This window comes from Corylus avellana, chromosome 4 (genome assembly GCF_965113065.1).
Source record: "Corylus avellana chromosome 4, dhCorAvel1.hap1.2, whole genome shotgun sequence".
Taxonomy (NCBI): Eukaryota; Viridiplantae; Streptophyta; class Magnoliopsida; order Fagales; family Betulaceae; genus Corylus; species Corylus avellana.
The window spans coordinates 27,804,636-27,827,798 of NC_142493.1; the positions used below are offsets into that span (position 1 = coordinate 27,804,636).

The window sequence follows — 23,163 nt, forward strand, 5'->3', positions numbered from 1 at the left end:
GTCTCCATTTTAAATTTAAGCTCAATTTGTTTCAACATATAATCTTCTTTTTGAAAATATTTTTCATATTTTCCAATGTTTAGTATGAATAAAAAATAGGAAAAAATATATTTTAACCATAGGAACTATCACTCATTTTACAATTATGCCTCAAAACTATAAAAAGTGGCATCGAGGCTCCCACATATTATCCTTCGTGCCAAATTAGACACTTTACAATGAGCTTATTGCAAATAATTTTGAGTATTATGTGAGTTTTTTTTTGTGTTTTGGAATATTTCTTAATGTCTTTTTTAAAGACAAAACAAATAAGTGAAGGGAAAAAAAAAATTATAGATACACATTGTTGATGCATAGTTTCCGAGTGATGACGTGGCACAATCTTCGTGAGATGCTGTTGTGTCCGAGGAGGAGTCGAGTTGCAAGAAAACAAACAAAAGGATCAAAGCTACTGGCGGCGGGAAAGCTTCGATGCCTAAGTCAATATTTGGGGTGAAGAGAATATGAGCAATAAAGAGCTAGAGAGCAAGGGTTACGATTACCTCAAAGTTGAGTTGAAACTTGTATTTTATAGGCATTGAGCAGTTTGTTTCCCGTATGCTTCAGCTCCCATATCCCTGGATATTTGCTGTGCAATTATCCTTGAAAGATATGGGTTGTTAGTCATTCTGTAATCTTAGGAGTCTAGAATCGTGGGATAAGCAGGTTTGCATTGTTGGCGCTAGATAGGGGTATCCAAGTCTTTGTGTTTAAACGCTCACAGTTGATCCATCTTTATTGATAGTAGATAGCTGTTTGAATATGAAAGATAGGATTATCACATTTGTATAGGGGTAGTATATATCTCTTAGGTGAGATGACCATTATTCCCCATGAATCGACTAGCTGTCAGGCTAGCTTACCGAGCTTTCACGTTGGCTTAATCTTAGCGAGTTTAGTTATCAGATTTGGGCTATGAGGTCAGTTGGGCCTTGCATGGCCAATCCCTGACCCAACACACATGATCCAAACACTTTCATTTTTTGTATTCCTTTTATGCATACATAGATAAGTACGCCTATGTAAAATCTGTTCTCTTTTTTCTTAAGATCATCATCAAGTCTTGATGGAATAACTTCTTATATAACCACAAATCAAATTTGACCATGTGGGAGCCAATGCTGTTGCCGGACATGTTAGCTGGGAACCATTTTTACAAATTCAAATTACAGAACATGATGGATAGAAAAAAAAATAAATCGTCGACAATATTTTAGCATGTTAGAGAAGGAAAACAAATCGAAAGAAAAAAAAAAAGAAGAAGGGTAATATTGGAACTTACTTTGGGTAAAAACTTGACTGTAGATGGCCTCTCAGATTGTTTCTTTGCCTTTAATCAAAACGCTAAAGCATAGAATTAATACAAGACGAATGACGACTATAGTGGCTCTTATAAGGAACTAGCTTTGCTATCTGCGTCAGCATGTGACGCATGTCTGAGAACACCTACGTTGTTGCTTACCCGGTTTTAATTACTGATCGACAACCAAACATGTCCCACACACCCTTTTTCCTATTTGTGAACACGTTTAATCAGTAGCCATGTGACCTTATCTGACTATGATATGAGTCTATGACACTACTGAAAAAATTTCGTCCTTTGACTACTTTCATTGTCTACTTAATTGTTGATAGAGAAATTACAATAAGATATATAAAAAAAAAAAAAAAAAAAAAAAACCGAAAAAAATTATATTTTCTCCTATCTTTCACTCATTTGAATACAGGAAAGGAGTTAATTCATAATTGAATTTGGGTAAGAGTCACATGATTTCATAAATTTAATAATAAATTCATTAAATTTGTAAAAATAGATAGTTGAAAGATGATTGAGAACATTATGTATAATATGCCTCTAAAAAAAATAAGGTGTTTTAAGAGCATTCACAATAAGTAGTCTTTCATAATTTTTTTAGAATTTAATTCTGAAAGTCCACTTTAATTAATTTAACTAACCACTTTTTAAAATCACTAAATATTAAACTCCCTAAATATTTCTCTACTTTAACTAAATATTTTATTTTATTTTATTGATGGAACTAACTTTTGGACTCTTTGCCAAAATAAATGACTTTTACTGTTGGATTCTTCGCATTTAGAGAACGAGAATTAAATTCAATATTGAATAAAAAATTTGCTAAATAGTGTATTTTGTGAGTTTTGTTAAAATTTTAGAGAAAAGCTTGAACTATAAAGTTCATTGTGAATGTTGCAAGAGCATTTCCAATTGAGGAGTTAAATTGTACTTTTATTTAAAATAGCTAATTAGATTAGCAAAAAAAAAAAAAAATGTTACATATAGCGGCACTTTTCTCAGGAACCATTTCTTTTTCTTTTTCATTTTTTTTTTCTCACTTGTTTTCTCTTTTCCAAATTTTTTCTCCTACTATTTCTCTTCAACATCTCTCTTTTCTAAAATTTTCTCCTACTATTTCTCTCTCTAGGTTTTGAACTAATTAGTTTGAAGCAAGTTCCTATTTTTGCTGTTGTCCTAATTCCTTAACAACATGAAGAGAGATCTCTTAATATTTTTCATGTTCTCATCATAATAGTTTTATCTTTTAAGAGAGATCTCTCTTAACAACATGAAGATTGCTAGTAGCTCAGGAAACTTTGACTTGAGGGATTGCCGACAGGTTTGAAAGCGATTCCTACTAGTAGTTTGATCAATCGGACATCGATCGTACATCAATCGAAGTCTTGAATTTTTCACCTTCAGCCCTTTTTTTTTTACAATTTGGGGCAAAACATAAACAACTATACAATTCCATGCATGGGGTTGAGCATTTTCAATTGAAGAGCCAAATTTTTATGTAAAATGACTTTTCAAAATGCACTTTATCTAATTTAACTAATGAATTTTTAAAAGTCTCTTACATCTGATTAGTTATATTTTTATCTATATCATTTAAATATTATTAAAAGTGAAAAATTTTTTGATAAAAAGAGAACATATGAGAGGAAAAATGGGAAAAGTTTTAGGAAAAAAGAGAACATGCGAGAGAAAAAGTAATAAAATATTTAGGAAAAAAAGAAAATAGTTGAGAGAAACAATAAAAAAATAAAATGGCTCCCTTGAAAAGTACTGTTACATTTAACTTCTTTTTTTTAGCTCTTTTAATCAAATATCTATTTTACATTTTTTTTTTTTTTTTGTTAATCTAATGTAGGAGGTTTTTTAAACATTTGAAGAGTCATTTTAGATAAAAGTAACATTTGGCTCTTCCATTAGGAATGTTTTTGCAAGACAATCCAATCAAACCACTAAGAGCATTCCCAATGGAAGAGCCAAATTTTTATGCAAAATGGCTTCTCAAAATGCACTTTATCTAGTTTAGCTAATGAATTTTTAAAGGTTTCCTCATTTAAATATTATTAAAAGTGAGAAAAATTTTGGAAAAAAAAAAAGAACATGTGAGAGGAAAAATGGGAAAAGTTTTGGGAAAAAGAGGACATGCTAGAGAAAAAGTAGGAAAAGATTTGGAAAAAAGAAAAAACAGGTAAAGAAAAACAATAAAAAATAAAATAGCTCCCTTCAAAAGTGCTGATGCATTTAACATTTTTTTTTTAGCTCTTCCAATCAAATATTTATTTTACATTTTTTTTTTGTTCTTCCAATCAAATATCTATTTTACTTTTCTTTTTTTTTTGACTAATTTAATATAAGAGTTTTTTAAACATTTGAAAAGTCATTTTATATAAAAATAACATTTGATTCTTTCGTTGGGAATGCTATGTACTTCAACGATTTGGCTTAAATATGGTTAACAAGTACAGAGGAGTCAAAAGCATAAAAAACATCAACTCCATCAAAAGCATCTATCAAATATCAACTATCCTCCTTTTATGCTCTAACGTGTAAACTTAATAATTTAATACCAACATTTTGATGCGAGAATGGTTGCTTTTCTTTATTTAGAATTTGGGAAAAAGAAAACGAAGAATAAGATTTTTTTTTTTTTTTTTTCTAGTCACTTATCTAGCCTAGTCCTACCTAATAAAGAATCACTATGCATGAGATGCAGCACTCAATGCAACACATTAACAACCTGTCAGGTATCATTGTTGAACTTTAACTTTGTAGAGTGTCACAATCTCTCACACTCAAGTTCATGGCATCTTTATTAGGGCACATGTCATTTTGTAGTGCTCCACATGATGTTACTATCTTGGCTCTAATTCTATAAATGTCACACTCTAAAATGACTAGTTACAATTAAAGTTTCTTAAAATCACTTATATAGTCCAATCTCACTTAATAAGAAATCAATAAAACACCTTTACAATCCTTCCATTAATGTGAGACTTAACTTTTTGGTGTGTCACAAAATGTGCATTCAGTTACAACCTAACAACCCATAAACCCCTATAGTGGTTCTCCTTGCAAAAGCTCTGAAAGGTTTTTTTTGGGAGAATTTTGTGTTGTCTTTGTAGCAACCCTTTGTTGCTGCTCTTGTTCTCTTGATGGGCCCCATTATTTTTTGGACCCATTCTCAAATGTTTCTTGGTTCTCTGGTTGCCTCACCATCTTTCTATTTATTTATTTTTTATTTTTTAAAGAAATAATAAGTCAGCCTCCAGACCTAAAAAGAAAAGCATCTGTTTTCTCAAAATACACCCATAAAAAGGTGTTGCAAGTATTTTTGAAAAGTGTTTTGTGTTTTGATTTTGAAAAAAATCTAGTGTTTTAAGAAGTAAATCCTTTGTTAATTGTTTTTAAAAAAGTGTTTCTTTTCTTTTTGAAAACAGAATATAGTTTTTGAGGAGTTAAACAAACACAGCCATTAATTACTCATAATGCATACCATCTTGTTCTCTCTTTTCATAGCCAATCAAAGAACTCTTTTCCTCTATGTTAGATTCAAGAGAACATGAAAGGCTCTGAACCATGGAATTGAATCATGATCTCCTTGTATTTCTTCTAGTTAATTTCGAGGGCATAGATAGTAGTAGCCAAAGCCTAAAGGTCTTAAATGCTCCTACGTACTCACCACACTAAATTCCATGGCCAATAGGTAGTTGGAACTACTTTTAGCGTACATTAACAATTTTTGTCCCTTTCAAAAAAATAATTGTTGGAAGTGTTTTTAGTGTACATAAATAATTTTGGTTGGAAGTTGGACAAGCATGTGGCTGTGTTTGCCGTAAAAGATTCGGCTTACATGCTATTATTTTAATAATAGTATATATGCGATAGTTTAATCAATGATCAAGATTAAATTTCTTAAATTTTTTTTTTTCATTTTCTCTCTCATATTAAAAGCTTCTAAAAATAAGTCAACTTTAAGATTCAATTTTGATCATTGATTAAACTACATTATACATGTATGCCGGATTCGCCAAAAAAAACTTGAAAAATTAAGTGGACTAAAAATGTAGCAGATTTGATTGATGTGAGAACAACTAATAATGTTTTGTATGAAAAAGAGAAAAAAAAAAAAATGTTTTGTAGGAATTTTTTTATTTGAATAGTAATAAAAAATGATTAATGTGATGTAAAAAGTAAGAGAATGGTCCCTAACTTATTCTAACCTAGCAGTAGCCGCCTCCTCTCTCACTCGCACTCTCGCCTCACCCTTGCCACTCCCTCTCTCTCTCGCCGCTCCCGTCTCACCCTTGCCACTCCCTCTCTCTCTCGCCGCTCCCGTCTCACTCTCGCCACTCCCTCTAGTCTCGGAGCACTGATCTAGCCACTGCACCGAGGTTTCTCTCTCACATCTCTCTCTCTTTCTTTGGGACTCAAAAAAAAGTTTCTACTATTCGTCTCAAAATTAACTCCAACATTCTTACTTTTTACATCACATCAATAACTTTTTATTATTATTCAAATAAAAAAAAAATCACTACAAAAAAATTTTATTTTATTTTTTTTTTAACTTTTTCATACAAAATATTCTTACTTTTTTTCTTACATCAATTAAATCTGTTACAGTTCCAACTCACTTCATTTTTCAAGTCTTTTGACAAACACAGCTCATGTGATTAAGGCTTTTGTGCATTCTCCCACCCATCTCCCCACCATCTTCTCTCTCTTAATTTTTTTTTTTTGTTGAAAAAATCAAGATATTAAAGAGAGAAGATAGTGGGGGAATGCATTGTCGCAATCCTCATAAAAGGACGCATCTCTAGAAAATAAAATATTTAGTTCGATAGAGTTTTGCTGATTTTCCAAATAATCGTCAAAAATGTGCAGTTGGACCATTAAATTTCTGACAAATTATGCTATAGTTTAATCAATGGTCAAGATTAAATTTCTTAAAATTTTTCTTCATTTTTTCTCTCATATTAAAAGCTTCTAAAAATAAGTCAACTTTAAGATTCAATTTTGATCATTGATTAAACTACATCATACATGTATGCCGGATCCGCCAAAAAAAACTTGAAAAATTAAGTGGACTAAAAATGTAGCAGATTTGATTGATGTGAGAAAAACTAATAATGTTTTGTATGAAAAAGTGAAAAAAAATAAAAATAAAAATAATGTTTTGTAGTGATTTTTTTATTTGAATAGTAATAAAAAATGATTAATGTGATGTAAAAAGTAAAAGAATGGTCCCTAACTTATTCTAACCTAGCAGTAGCCGCCTCCTCTCTCACTCGCACTCTCGCACTCTTGCCGCTCCCTCTCTCTCTCGCTGCTCCCGTCTCACTCTCGCCACTCCCTCTAGTCTCGGAGCACTGACCTAGCCGCTGCTCCGAGGTTTCTCTCTCACATCTCTGTCTCTTTCTTTGGGACTCAAAAAAAAGTTTCTACCATTTCTCTCAAAATTAACTCCAACATTCTTACTTTTTACATCACATCAATAACTTTTTATTATTATTCAAACAAAAAAAAAATCACTACAAAACAATTTTATTTTTTATTTTTTTTTCACTTTTTCATACAAAATATTTTTACTTTTTTTCTCACATCAATTAAATCTATTACAGTTCCAGCTCACTTCATTTTTCAAGTCTTTTGACAAACACAGCTCATGTGATTAAGGCTTTTGTGCATTCTCCCACCCATCTCCTCTCTCTTAATTTTTTTTTTCTTTTGAAAAAATCAAGATATTAAAGAGAGAAGATAGTGGGGGAATGCATTGTCGCAATCCTCATAAAACAACGCATCTCTAGAAAATAAAATATTTAGTTCGATAGAGTTTTGCTGATTTTCCAAATAATCGTAAAAAATGTGCAGTTGGACCATTAAATTTCTGACAAATTATGCTATAGTTTAATCAATGGTCAAAATTAAATTTCTTAAAATTTTTCTTCATTTTCTCTCTCATATTAAAAGCTTCTAAAAATAAGTCAACTTTAAGATTCAATTTTGATCATTGATTAAACTACATCATACATGTATGCCAAATCCGCCATAAAAAACTTGAAAAATTAAGTGGACTAAAAATGTAGCAGATTTGATTGATGTGAGAAAAACTAATAATGTTTTGTATGAAAAAGTGAAAAAAAATAAAAATAAAAATAATGTTTTGTAGTGATTTTTTTATTTGAATAGTAATAAAAAATTATTAATGTAATGTAAAAAGTAAGAGAATGGTCCCTAACTTATTCTAACCTAGCAGTAGCCGCCTCCTCTCTCACTCGCACTCTCGCCTCACTCTTGCCACTCCCTCTCTCTCTCGCCGCTCCCGTCTCACTCTCGCCACTCCCTCTAGTCTCGGAGCACTGACCTAGCCGCTGCTCCGAGGTTTCTCTCTCACATCTCTCTCTCTTTCTTTGGGACTCAAGAAAAAGTTTCTACCATTCCTCTCAAAATTAACTCCAACATTCTTACTTTTTACATCACATCAATAACTTTTTATTATTATTCAAACAAAAAAAAAAATCACTACAAAACAATTTTATTTATTTATTTTTTTTTTTCACTTTTTCATATAAAATATTTTTACTTTTTTTCTCACATCAATTAAATCTGTTACAATTCCAGCTCACTTCATTTTTCAAGTCTTTTGACAAACACAACTCATGTGATTAAGGCTTTTGTGCATTCTCCCACCCATCTCCTCTCTCTTAATTTTTTTTTTTTTTGAAAAAATCAAGATATTAAAGAGAGAAGATAGTGGGGGAATGCATTGTCGCAATCCTCATAAAACAACGCATCTCTAGAAAATAAAATATTTAGTTCGATAGAGTTTTGCTGATTTTCCAAATAATCGTCAAAAATGTTCAGTTGGACCATTAAATTTCTGACAAATTATGCTATAGTTTAATCAATGGTCAAAATTAAATTTCTTAAAAATTTTCTTCATTTTCTCTCTCATATTAAAAGTTTCTAAAAATAAGTCAACTTTAAGATTCAATTTTGATCATTGATTAAACTACATCATACATGTATGCCGGATCCGCCATAAAAAACTTGAAAAATTAAGTGGACTAAAAATGTAGCAGATTTGATTGATGTGAGAAAAACTAATAATGTTTTGTATGAAAAAGTGAAAAAAAATAAAAATAAAAATAATGTTTTGTAGTGATTTTTTTATTTGAATAGTAATAAAAAAATGATTAATGTGATGTAAAAAGTAAGAGAATGGTCCCTAACTTATTCTAACCTAGCAGTAGCCACCTCCTCTCTCACTCGCACTCTCGCCTCACTCTTGCTGCTCCCTCTCACTCTCGCCACTCCCTCTAGTCTCGGAGCACTGACCTAGCCGCTGCTCCGAGGTTTCTCTCTCACATCTCTCACTCTTTCTTTGGGACTCAAAAAAAAGTTTCTACTATTCCTCTCAAAATTAACTCTAACATTCTTATTTTTTACATCACATCAATAACTTTTTATTATTATTCAAATAAAAAAAAAATCACTACAAAACAATTTTATTTTATTTTTTTTCACTTTTTCATACAAAATATTCTTACTTTTTTTTCTCACATGAATTAAATCTATTACAGTTCCAGCTCACTTCATTTTTCAAGTCTTTTGACAAACACAGCTCATGTGATTAAGGCTTTTGTGCATTCTCCCACCCATCTCCCCACCATCTCTTCTCTCTTAATTTTTTTTTTTTTTTTTTTGAAAAAATCAAGATATTAAAGAGAGAAGATAGTGGGGGAATGCATTGTCGCAATCCTCATAAAAGGACGCATTTGTAGAAAATAAAATATTTAGTTCAATAGAGTTTTGTTGATTTTCCAAATAATCGTCAGAAATGTGCAGTTGGACCATTAAATTTCTGACAAATTATGCTATAGTTTAATCAATGGTCAAGATTAAATTTCTTAAAATTTGTCTTCATTTTCTCTCTCATATTAAAAGCTTCTAAAAATAAGTCAACTTTAAGATTCAATTTTGATCATTGATTAAACTACATCATACATGTATGCCGGATCCGCCAAAAAAAACTTGAAAAATTAAGTGGACTAAAAATGTAGCAGATTTGATTGATGTGAGAAAAACTAATAATGTTTTGTATGAAAATGTGAAAAAAAAAATAAAATAAAAAATAATGTTTTGTAGTGATTTTTTTATTTGAATAGTAATAAAAAATGATTAATGTGACGTAAAATGTAAGAGAATGGTCCCTAACTTATTCTAACCTACAGTAGCCGCCTCCTCTCTCACTAGCACTCTCGCCTCACTCTTGCCGCTCCCTCTCTCTCTCGCCGCTCCCGTCTCACTCATGCCACTCCCTCTAGTCTCGGAGCACTGACCTAGTCGCTGCTCCGAGGTTTCTCTCTCACATCTCTCACTCTTTCTTTGGGACTCAAAAAAAGTTTCTACTATTCCTCTCAAAATTAACTTCAACATTCTTACTTTTTACATCACATCAATAACTTTTTATTATTATTCAAATAAAATAAAAAATCACTACAAAACAATTTTTTATTTTATTTTTATTTTATTTTTCACTTTTTCATACAAAATATTCTTACTTTTTTTCTCACATCAATTAAATCTTCTCCAGTTCCAGCTCACTTCATTTTTCAAGTCTTTTGACAAACACAGCTCATGTGATTAAGGCTTTTGTGCATTCTCCCACCCATCTCCGGAATAGGATCCTCTCCATTTCAAAATCCCTCCATTTCCTCCATTTAGTGCATTTTGAAGGGTATTGCATTTATTGTACTACCATCATTAAAACTTTTGGACAACACTACCCTTCAAAATACACTAAATGGAGGAAATAGAGGGATTTTAAAATGGAGAGGATCCTTTTCCCCCATCTCCCCACCATCTCCTCTCTTAATTTTTTTTTTTTTGAAAAAATCAAGATATTAAAGAGAGAAGATAGTGGGGGAATGCATTGTCGCGATCCTCACAAAAGGACGCATCTCTAGAAAATAAAATATTTAGTACGATAGAGTTTTGCTGATTTTCCAAATAATTGTCAGAAATGTGCAGTTGGACCATTAAATTTCTGACAAATTATAGCTTTGAATGTTGTATTAGTGATTCAAAGTTTCTTACAAATTAATGCGACTGTCCATGTGATTCAAAGTTTCTAACTAAACCATTAAATTTACTTTACAAATTTTATTATTTACTTCATTTATTTGATCTTGAAATTTGAAAGAGATGTCTCCATCTCATTTCTATAAAAGCTAGCTGCAAGCTCTATCTTTAGAAAAGCATAAAACTTCAGTGGGCGGGTTAGCTTCTGGCCTAAATATAAAAGAGATCTATATATGGAGATGATGAAGGTTGAAATAATCTCAAAGGAAATTATTAAACCATCATCTCCAACACCCCATGAGCTTAGAAACCTCAAAGGTTCCTTCCTAGACCAACTTGCACCCACCACTTATATTCCTATCATTCTTTTTTATCAACCCAAGAGCGGCCATGACTTTGATCAACCCAAGAATCGCCTTAAAAAGTCCCTACAACAAACCCTCAACCACTTCTACCCTTTGGCTGGATCCGTCAAAGAAGACCACTTCATCGACTGCAACGATAAAGGGGTCGAGTTTTATGAAGCTCGAAGTGCCTGCAACTTATCACAAGTTCTCCAACACTTCAACTTGGAAATCTTGAACCAGTTTCTGCCATTTGAACCCCTTGGAACCCATGAAGTTCTCTTAGCTGTCAAATATAATGTCTTTGAATGTGGCGGAGTAGCCATTGGTGTGTGTTTTTCGCACAGGATCGCAGATGGAGCTTCAGCCACAACATTTCTTGGCGCCTGGAGCGCTACATCACGTGGGGGATCGGATGAAGATCATGTCTGTCCAAAATTTGATGTGGCCACGTACTTCCCACCAAAAGATTTGCCTTGGGGCATGGGAGACATTAAGGTCACAAAGGAAAAGATCGTAACAAGAAGATTGGTGTTCGACAAATCAAGCATCGCAGCTCTGAAAGAAAAGGCTTCCTCAACGCGCGTTGAGGCGGTTTCAGCGCTCATATGGAAACGTCTGATTGCGATAAACAAATCAAAACCGGTACCAGCAATAGTGCATGTAGCTGTTCATGCGGTGAACTTACGCCCCAGGATGGTCCCACCCTTGCCAACGCATTCCTTTGGGAATCTTTGGTACTTCGCCATGGCTGTATTATCACCGCTTGATCATCAGCTTGATCATGATGATGATCGTACGCTGGCGATCAAACTAAGTCATGTAATAAAAGAAATCGACGGTGATTACGTGAAGAAACTACAGAGCGATGAGTTTCCGGATTCGCTGACAAAGGCGGTGGAGGTGTGCTCGATGGGTGACGAGGAGTTGTATAAGTTTACAAGTTGGTGCAGGTTTCCTCTTTATGAAGTTGATTTTGGGTGGGGGGAGCCCACCTGGGCGTGCTGTCCCAGTATGCCTTTTAAGAATCTTGTCGTCTTGACGAGTACAAGAGATGGACATGGAATTGAGGCATCTGTCAACATATTAGAGGAAGACGCTGTCGTTTTTGACAGGGATGAAGAACTCCTTCCATTTGTTTCTTGGAAAATAGCTGAGTAGCTACTGAATGCTAGCAGCTGGGGGAAATATATATATATATATATATATATATATATATATATATATATATATATATATATATATATTTGTTTCTGTCGGAATAAACTTTATTTAATCAATGCTTAATTTGTTTAATTATCTGGTGACGAATGGAGTAATTCATGCACGCATGCATTATTCTGAATGTAATTCGCTCTTCTTCTCTGGTACTGTATCTCCAAATTTAATTGGAGTTTACTTGAATAAAAATTAAATATGCTTGATGTTGATATATATGGACTAGTAAGCTTGTGATTCGATTCAATGATTAATTTGGAGGAGAATATTTGAATATATGAGATGGGTTAATATGAGTCATATGACATGAATTAATAGGTGGGTGATGAATCGATAAGATAAGAGTGTCATGGCATGCATCACACAACATCCAATTAAGCGTAAAAAGAAATGAAGACTTTTCTTTTAATTAGTTTGTTTGATTCTACGTTGGATTTCCATGAATCTCGATCCATGAAACAGAGATTCTTTTGTTTCTTCTATGAGCGTTATAAAGCCTGTTGGTAGCAAAAGGTTTTACTCAGATTGAATGATTGGATTACCATGAGACTTTCGCACATGTGGCAAAATTGGTAACCGTTGGTACCTTGCTTTATATTACATCCATCAAGCAATGGTCACTACATCAACTTGACATTAATAATGTCTTTTTACAAGGTGATCTTAATGAAGAGGTATATATTAGGGGTGTCAACTCGGTTCGGTTTTTCGATTTTTGGCCAAAACCGGAACCGGAACCGGGGTACCCCGGTTATCGGTTTTGAGAAACCGGAACCGGAACCGGGACCCCGGTTCCCGGCCGGTTCCGGTTTTACCCGGTCCGGTAACCGGTTTTTGAAAAAAATTAGTATTTGGGGCTTATTTTAGGTATTAGGCCTAAAATAAGCCCATTATTTTTTTTATAAGTTAGCTCATTTAAAAAAAAAAACTATTAATCTTTTTGTCTAAATTAAAGAGGCTTTATTGTGATTGCTCCAAATAATTAAAAAAATAAACCTAAAAAAGCCTAAAAATCCTAAAAAATCAATGTTTTTGCCTATATGAGCCTTAGAAATAAAAATTCAAATTTTTTAAAATACCCTAAAAATCATTTTAAAACCTTCAAAACCAGAAAAGTGAGAAACCTAATTGCCTAAGGTCCTAAACGCTGCGTAAAAGACTAAAAGAATTAAAAAATATATATATATAATAATATATAAATATTATTTAATAAAATAAGACCCGTTTTTTTTTTTTTTGGGCAACCGGAACCGGAACCGGTCCCTGGTTTCCCGGTTTCCGGTTTCCCTGTTTTCCAGTCCCGGTTCTAGTTTCCCGATTATTTTTGACACCCCTAGTATATATGATACTTCCACCTGGGTTTTGCCGAAAGGGGGAGACACGGATTTGTAAACCGAACAAATCTATCCATGGGTTGAAGCAAAGATCACATCAGTGGTTTGCAAAATTTTCATCTACCATTATGCAAGCTGGTTTTTCTCAATCTAAGTCTGATTATTCATTGTTTTTTAATTATAATGGCAATTCTTCTACTTTTGTCTTGGTCTATGTAGACGACATCATCATTTAAGGAAACGATGATTTGGCTATTAACCAGCTCAAGCAATTTCTCGAGAAGAAATTCTTTATCAAAGATTTAGGAAAGTTTAAATATTTTCTTGGCACAGGGGTTGCCCGTTCGAAAAAGGGCATATTTCTTTTCAAAAGAAATACATCTTAGACATTCTCAAGGATAATGGTTTGACTGGAGGATGTGTCTCTGATTTTCCTATGGAGCAACACTTGCGTTTATCGCCAGATGATGGGACTTTACTTCCTGACCTCACTCCTTATCGTTGATTGATGGGATGTCTTATATATCTTACTGTTACAAGACTTGATATTAATTATTCGGTTAATATTCTTAGTTTATGCATTTTCCTTGAACGGCTCATCCTATTGGTAAGGGGGGTTTTTTTTATCATCATCAAGTACTATTCATTTGCAAGGTTATTGTGATTCAGATTGGGTGGGGTATCCCGTTACTCGACGATCTAGTACTATATGCTATTGCATTTTTCTTGGTTCCAATCTCATTTCTTAGAAAACCAAGAAGCAAGCTACAGTTTCTTGGTGGTCTTCTGCTAAAGCTGAATATCGAGCCATGACTACTTTAACATGTGAGCTTCAATGGTTAAAATATTTGTTGTGCAATATGGGTATTTCTTACAAGTACATCACAATATTTTGTGACAACCAAGCTGCCTTTCACATCGCTAAGAGCATTTCCAGTAGATTCTCTATAAAAGAGTCTATTCCCTATGTGTAGGGAATATGTTTAAAAAATCACAAAAAAGGTCTTACAGCAGATTTTCTAAATGAGCATCAACCATGAAGATCGCTACAGTGGAATCCAAAGTATAGGGTTCCACTATTCCAATCCTTATGATTATTAAAATAAAAATAAATAAAAAATAAAAATGTTTCTCTCTACTCTCTCCTCTTACAATTCTCTCTCCTCTCTCCTCTCATATATATAATATAATTTAAAAAAAAATATTTTAATGATATAAAAAATGATTAAGGAAAAATATTGTGATGTATTTTAACATAGGGAAGCAAAAAGTAATTTGAATCCTTAAATGTAGAAAAAATGATAAGGAAGCTGCTGAAAATGCTCTAATAATCCAATCTTTCACGAACGCGCACACCAAGCATATATATAAAAATCGATTGTCACTTCGTTCAAGAAAAGCTACAGTCCAAACTCATTGCTTCGAGATATATATACCTGCATCTAATCAACTTGCGGATGTATTGACAAAGCCATTGGATAAAGATGCATTTCATGGTTTAACGCAGACATTCAATTGTATTTAGTTAGCCTTAAATAATCTTGACGCATGATTACTTGTAACGTAGACATTTAGTTGTATTTGGCTAGCTTTGAATTATCTCTTGTAACATCCATAGCTGTAATGTATATAGCTGGATGCCAGTAACGTAGGTACGTAGTAATAAGTAGCTCACAGTAACGTAGGTCTACGTACGCAGTAATGTGTACAGATTGCATTTCATTTGTTTTCTCTTTCCTTGTAATCTATATTTTCTATTTAAGCTAATGAAAGAACAATCAGATAGGTGTGTGAGGAAATTATTTTTATTCATGTGTCAACTTTAACATGTTTTATGTGGTCGTACCAGACCCAAAAAAAAAAATTGAATTTAAAAATAACATATCTGTATGTTCCTGTAGATTGTTTGTCAGCTAAGAAAATGGAGGCAAGGAAAACTCCAATTCTCTCTATTTTCCCGGCGATCAAATAAAGTACTAGTTTTGCAAATTCAAAATTTAAATGGGGCCATTTCTTAATAATTGCAAAAAAAAAATTTCATAAATATCTGCTCCAACTTGAGAGAGGGAGCGTTAAGGAAGAGAATCCAAGCAAAGGAAATAAAGCAAGGGCCTCATCTTATCCACTCACCTACTACAAATTAATTGGTGGAAAAAAATATAAATAAGCTCTCTAAACTAACAATCGTGATAACGTTTCATAATATTCAAAAGATATTAAACTAGTCCATCAAACTAACAAATTGTATCAAAACGGCCATTTTTTTATTATTTTTTTTATATTCTTTTAGCAAATAAAATAATTATTAAAAAAAAAACCAAACAATTTAATAAAAATACAAAAAAACTAATGGCATGGGCGAATAAAAACAATTTTTTAACAGAATTTGACTCCATGGACAAAATTGTTTTTTTTTTTTTTTAATATCTCAAGAACTTTTGATTTTACTTTCATACAACATGGAGCAATTTATAATTTAAGTCAACTACAATGACTAATTATTTATTTATTCCAAAGAATTTTTTTTTTTCCAAATTGTTTGGTTTTTTTACAATTATTTTATTATTTTATTTGTTAAAAGAATAGGGGTATTATAGAAATATATAAAAATAAGTGGCATTTTTGATATATTTTGATAGTTTGATAACCTACTTTAATACATTTTGAACATTGTGGAGTTCTATCATAAACGAATGTTAGTTTGAGAGACTTTTTTATATTTTTTCCAATTAATTGAGAAAGGAAACTCCAGGCTCCAGCCATGAAATTTGTGAGCTTGCAAAGAAAAGCTGATCATCTTTTCCATTAACGCTGGCAATTTCTTGTATAATTAAATACCCAAAAATGTAATCAATCAAAGCATGAAGAAAATTAAATACTTGTCTCTATTATTTCATTTTCTCTTCGTCATCATCTTCCTCCTTTGAAATTTATCATTGCCTATTGTGTTTCTTGTATTTTGAGTGAGAATTTGAAGCTCTGTTTAATTTGAAATAGGCTCCCATCTTTATTTTTATTTTTCTTTTTGCCTCTTGTACGTCCATCTTTTCTCCATAAAAGTGCAAGCTCTTTTGATCAAAGAAACGAACCTTGACACATAACCTTAATGGTCAAATCACCGGTTTGTACACTACAAAAAAATTGCTATTTTCTGACGTGGCAAACAGTACATGATTTTTGCCACGTCAGCATTTTTTGGCGTGGCAAAAAATGCCACGTCAGAAAATATTTTCTGACGTGCTAAAAAATAGCACATCAGAAAATTCTGACGCGCTAGTTTGGTGCGTCAGAATTTTCTGACACACCTTGGCGCGTCAAAATTTTCTTACGCCCCAGTTTGGTGCGTCAGAAATTTCTGACGTGCTAAATATTGCACGTCAGAAGAAAAAAATAAAGGCCAAAATTTTAAAATTTTTCCCCCTTCTTATTTTCCCTCCACTTTTTTCCTCTTTTTATTCTTCCCTCCTCATTTATTTTTCCCACACTCTCTCTCTCTCTCCTCTCCCTTCTCTCCACGGCAGATCGAAGAAATTAAGCAGAAGAAGGAGAAGAGAAGAAGAAAAAGAAAGGGAGAAGAGAAGAAGAAGAGAAGCTGCAAAAGAAAAAGAAAGGAAGAAGAGAAGCAGAAGAAGAAAAAAAAAAAAAGAGGAGAAGAAGAAAAAGATCGAGGAAGAAGAAGAGCATGGTGCACCATCTCTGCACCATGGTGTGCAGAGATCGATCTCTGCACCATGGTGCAGCTGTGTTTCTCGATCTAGCTAGATCGAGAAACACAGATCTGCACGGCAGTGTGAGGGAGCTGCCATGCAGAGGAATTGGAAAAAAAAAATATATTAATTAATTAATTAATAAAATTTTTAATTCAAAAAAAAAAATTCCAAAAAAGATTTTTAAAAAAATTAATTAATTTTTTTTAAAATTTTTTAATTTTTTGATGCGCATCAGAACTATCACGTTAGAAAATTTTTTGATGTGTGAGACAGTGGAACATTAGAAAATTCTGATGTTATACCCACTGGCACTTTAGAAAAAAAAATTTTCCTGTCACCTATGCTTCTGACAATCGACGCGCGTAAAAAACGCCACGTCAGAAAACTCCAACGAGATTTTTTTTTTTTTTTTTTTTTTTTTTTTTTTTTGTAGTGGTAAGAATATGAGGTATGGTATTTATGTCATATTTATTATAATTACGGTTACAATATTGAGTGATTTATTCTAGCAAAAAGATGTTAGGAAATTGATTTTTACCAAGTGGTTTTACTCCTTGATGGCAGGATCAAAATCAATTTTGATCCTAGACCTGAGAATTTCATATTACAATTTTATTTGTCTTGTGATTTAAATTGTTCAGTATTAAAATTATAGTTTCTTTAATACATGAACTTATGAATATATTTATTCCTTTTATTTATATTGTTTAAATATAAATTGCTTGATGCCTAGACCTGAGAATAATTAATTAAGCCACATATGTTGGTAAATGTTTATGATACTATCCAAAATTACAATGTCTAGGAAAGTTCTGACAATGAAAGTCGTGGAATTTAAAAAGAGTGTCCAATGTATGCCCCCTCACTTTCCTAGTAACTTCTTCGGTTGAACTTTGGAAAATGCTTTGGGGGAGGCTGAACCATCCCAAGGGCCATGGGGGTGGGTTTGGCCACCCCTAAGGGCTAGTCCGGGGAGGCTTCAAACCCACCCCCAAGTGCCGATCTGGGGTGGCCGAAGCCACCCCCACCCATGGCCCTTAGGTGTGGATCAGCCACTTTAATGGCCAAATCATTTTTTTTATTATTTTTTTTGATTTGGCCCTTGGGGGGTGGTTCAGCCACCTCCATGCCCAACTGAGGTGGTCATCCGCCCTTTAATTTTTTATTATTTTCTTTTAATATTTTGTTTTTAATTATTTTTAAAATATAAATAATATTTTAGTATTATTTATATTAATGGAACATATGTCTCATTTATGGTCTTAAATTTTTTTTAAAGAAGTTTTGACCATTAACTGGATACTCTCCAGTCTATTTTGGACCGGAGAGAATCTAATTCATTATTATAATAGGTAGTGGGAAGTGCTTTCAAGGTACATTGTAAAATTCATTAAGAAGTATAGTTGGAATTCTTCTAATTTCGAGGGAATAATATCCAAAGCCTTAAAGGTTTTAAATGCTCCTCACCAAATCCCAATAGGTAGTTGGAAGTGCTTTTAATGTACTTGTTAAGTGAAATTTGTGTTGGTTAAACAACTAAATTTATCTTATAAATTTTGTTATCACTTTCGTGTACAATAACATAAATTTATTTCATCTTGAAACTTGAAAGAGGTCTCCATCTCGTCTCTATAAAAGCTAGCTGCAACCTCGATCTTTAGAAAAGCATGAACATTAATTCAGTGGGTTAATTAGCTTCTGAATAAAAGAGATCTGTGGCGATGATGAATGTTGAAATAATCTCAAAGGAAATCATTAAACCATCATAACCTTAGAAACCACAAACGTTCCTTCCCAGATCAACTTGCACCCACCACTTATATTCCTATCATCCTTTTTTATCAACCCAACAATGCCCATGATGACGTTGTGTTAGAAATAATTTTGGATGGTGCACAAATTCTCATTAATATAAAATAATTACAATATGAATATTAACAATAAAATAAATAAAATACAAGAGATAAAAAAAGAGTATGAAAAGATCTCACAATGCTATAAAATCACGCAAGAGCGTTGTCTTTAAAGGTTGATTCGTGCCTCCCGGAGTGTATAACTCGGTGCGATTGGATCCTTTGACATGCAACTTCCCAGGATTAGATTATAGCGTCTATCTTCGTTAAGAATGCACTTCCAAATACTTAACGATGAGTAATAGAACAACCAAATTGTGAAAGTTGATGAGGGACCTTAGAATATTATTTTGTAGAAAAACCAACAATAAAGCATATGCCATGAAACAAATGTTTTGCAACACACTATACGGCCTTAGCCTTAGATAGAAAATAAGTGATTTTTTCTTCTATCTCTCATATATGTTCTTACTTTCAATGTATTAATATATCTATATATACAAGTGCTGGAAAGTATGTCATAAAGAAAATCTTAATGACCAAAACGGTCAAAACGTTAAAAAACTCCCAAGCATAAAACTTGTTATAAAATGCAATAAAACATATTATTCAAATGGTTATAAAATGGTAAGGAAATCAATGGGTTAATGACATAACACCAAAAAAAGGTAAAACGTTTGTTAATAATCAAATGGTCAAACTACAATAAAATTTGTTAAAGACTAACGGTCAAAACTATAAAAGTCAATTAAAACTAATTTTTATTTAATAACTTATAACCAATTAATAAATACAAACGGTCATAACAGTTATATCTCATAATCAAGTAATAAATACAAACGGTTATAAACCAAAATGGTTAAAGATGATTTTTATTTCTCATAAAAACCTTTAAGAATATATTATCAAATGATAAAACATTTTCAAGCGACTAAAAAATGAATGTTTGCAACAAATATTACAACACGTTGATCATCATCAAGTCCAAAAATCCTGTCACCTTAAAAAGTCCCTTCAACAAACCCTCAACCGCTTCTACCCTTTGGTTGGAACCCTCAAATTAAGAAGACCACTCCATCGACTGCAACGATGAGGGGGTCGAGTTTTATGAAGCTCGAGTTGCGTGTAAGTTATCACAAGTTCTCCAACATTTCAACATGGAAATCTTAAACCAGTTTCTGCCATTTGAACCCCATGGAACCCATGATGTTCTCTTAGCTGTCAAATATAATATCTTTGAATGTGGTGGAGTAGCCGTTGGTGTGTGTGTTTCACACAGGATCTGATGCAGATCGCAGGTCCTCTGGAAGTACGATCGATCGCACATGTACCTGCGATCGAGCGCAATTCCAGACATTTGCACACCAAGTCCCTGAAACTGCGATCGATCGCACTTGTACCTGCGATCGATCGCACACGGAGTTGTTTATGTTATATTCTGCGTTTTAAATTAGGTTAAGCCGTCTTTATTTCTTTGTTTTAGTAGGATTAGGGTTTTAGGAGTCAATATTTCGTTATTTTATTAAGTTTAGGGTTTGGGGGGTATTTATGTAATATTTTATTATGTTTAGGGTTTTGGGCTATAAATATGTTTATAGCCTCCCGAGAAAATGGTTGTTGATTATTATTGATTTTGATTAATGAGAATACTCAGAGTTGAGTTTATTTATCTTTTCCTATAAACTTTAGAGAGTATCTATTGTTTTTAGAAGAATTCTTAGATCATTGATAGAATCTAAGTTTAGAATTAATTATCTGCTGCTTTATTGTTAGTTTTTTGCTACAACCTATTAAGTCACGCTGCATCAAGATCGTTGATGGAGCTACAGCCACAACATTTCTTGGCGCCTGGAGTGCCACATCCCGAGGAGATGAAGATCATGTCTGTCCAAAATTTGATGCGGCCACTTACTTCCCACCGAAAGATATATCTTGGGGGAAGGGAGACATTGGGGTGACCGAGGAGAAGATCGTAACTAGAAGATTGGTGTTCGACAAATCAAGCATAGCTGCTCTGAAAGAAAATGCTTCCTCAACGCGCGTTTTGGCGGTTTCAGCGTTCATATGGAAACGTCTGCTGGAGATATCCAAATCAAAACCGGCACCAGCGAGAGTGCACGTAGCAATTCATGCGGTGAACTTACGCCCGAGGATGGTCGCACCCATGCCAACGCATTCATTTGGGAATCTTTGGTACTTCGCTGCGGCTGTATTATCACCGCAGGATCAGCTTGATGGTGGTGATGATCATGATAGTAATCGTACGCTGGCGATGAAGCTAAGCAATGCAATAAAAGGAATCGACGGTGATTACGTGAAGAAACTACAGAGCGATGCGATTCCGAATTCGATGACAAATGAGGTGGAGATGGCCTCGAAGGGTGACGTGGAGTCGTATAAGTTTACAAGTTGGTGCAGGTTTCCTCTTTATGAAGCTGATTTTGGGTGGGGGGAGCCCACTTGGGTGTGCTGTCCCAGCATGCCTTTTAATAATCTCGCGGTGTTGACGAGGTGTTGACGAGTACAAGAGATGGGCATGGAATTGAGGTATTTGTGAACATATTAGAGGAAGACGCTGTCGTTTTTGATAGCGATGAAGAACTCCTTCCGTTTGTTTCTTGGGAAATAGCTGAGCATTGAATGCTGGTGGGGCCAATAATAATTTCTGTCGGGACATTCATGTTGAGTAAATTTTATTTAATCGTTCCCGATAGATAATTCAATTCGCCGTAGACCACGCATCTTGAAGCGAAAATTATTAGTTCGAATTTCTATTTTTTTTGTGTGGACATATCAAAAAAAAAAAAACTTTATTTAATCAATGTTTGGTTTGTTAACGTTTAATTATCTTCTGAATGTAATCCAATCTTCTTCTCTAGTTGTGTATCTCCAAATTTAATTGGAGTTTGCTTGAATAAAAATTAAATATCCGAATTGTGTTTTTTCACATATAAGTTAATGGTGAACCTCACATACCTAATCGTTGATTGTAAGAGAATATGAGCTAAATATGAAAAATTTATTGATCATATCATTTCCCTTACAATCAATTATTAGATTTGTAGACTTATGTAAATCTCACATAAGTCAATAGTGGACCCTACAAATCAAATTGTTGATTGTAAGAAAATATGAGTCAAATATAAGGAACTTATTGACCCTTAGCATTTCTCTTCTTCAAATATTTCAAAGCTTAAGCTAATAGGAAGAGGTAAATTTAATTACTTAATCAATACTTTAACATTCCCCTCACGTATGAGCTCAAACTTCCTTTTAATAGGTGATGCCCAACACGTGAAATATTTTTTAATTTTTTTTTTTTTGAAGAAAATATTTTTTAATTTAAATGGGGTGAATTGACGCAGTTAGTGTTCGGTCCTAGCCCTTTGGCTCTGATACCATGTTAAATTATCAATTATCCTAAAAGTTTAAGCTGATAGGAAGAAGTAAATTTAATCATTTAATCAATACTTTAATACCTTCAAAATGATCAGTCTCTCCAAATCTCTTGTGGACAAAATTTAAATGTTTTCGATAGGAGTAATACTGTAATACTGTAATACTAAAAAGAAAACTCATATTTTCTTTGTGTCTTCTAAAGATTAATGCGGCTATTGAAATTAACATTAAATTTGTGATAAATTACTATTATATATATATATATATATATATATTAAGAACATGAATGTAATATTTAACATTACTCTTTCAATAAAATAATTTGGTTTTGCAGGCAAGTCATGGCACCCTGGATAAACTTGTTCAATAGATGACGACTATCTGGAAGTTTTTCATCCAATGATAGATATTTGCCTTATATGCACGTCATTGACCAACCTTTGAGTAGCTTCTCCAAATCATGAAGAAAATTAAGCAAATCTCTCTATTATTTCATTTTCTCTTCGTCATCATCATCTTCCTCCTCTGAAATTTATCATAGCTTTTGTGTTTCTTGTATTTGAGTGAGAGGTTGAATTAGCTTTGCTCAACTCGAAATAGGTGCCCATCTATATTTTTATTGTTCTTTTTTGCCTCTTGTCCATCTTTTCTCCGTAAAAGTGCAAGCTCTTTAGATCAAAGAAACGTACCTTGACACATAACCTTATAAGGTTTTTTCATTTTTCATTTTTTATTTCTTCTATTTTCAGCTGGCAATCATTTTTTTTTTTTTTTTGTTTCATGTTATATATTAAAAAGCCATTTCCAACCACAGAATTAAAAATGTTTACAAATATATATAGTTCGAAGTTGGTACCTAACAAATATTCTAGA

At 33.0% G+C, this 23,163-nt stretch overlaps 2 pseudogenes; both read left to right on the forward strand.

The window, feature by feature from the left end:
• The first annotated feature begins 10,630 nt into the window (after positions 1 to 10,630).
• On the forward strand, positions 10,631 to 12,210 carry LOC148586567 (stemmadenine O-acetyltransferase pseudogene; annotated as a pseudogene).
• Positions 12,211 to 18,759: 6,549 nt separating this feature from the next.
• LOC132173503 (stemmadenine O-acetyltransferase-like) lies at positions 18,760 to 21,531 on the forward strand (annotated as a pseudogene).
• Positions 21,532 to 23,163: the final 1,632 nt, after the last annotated feature.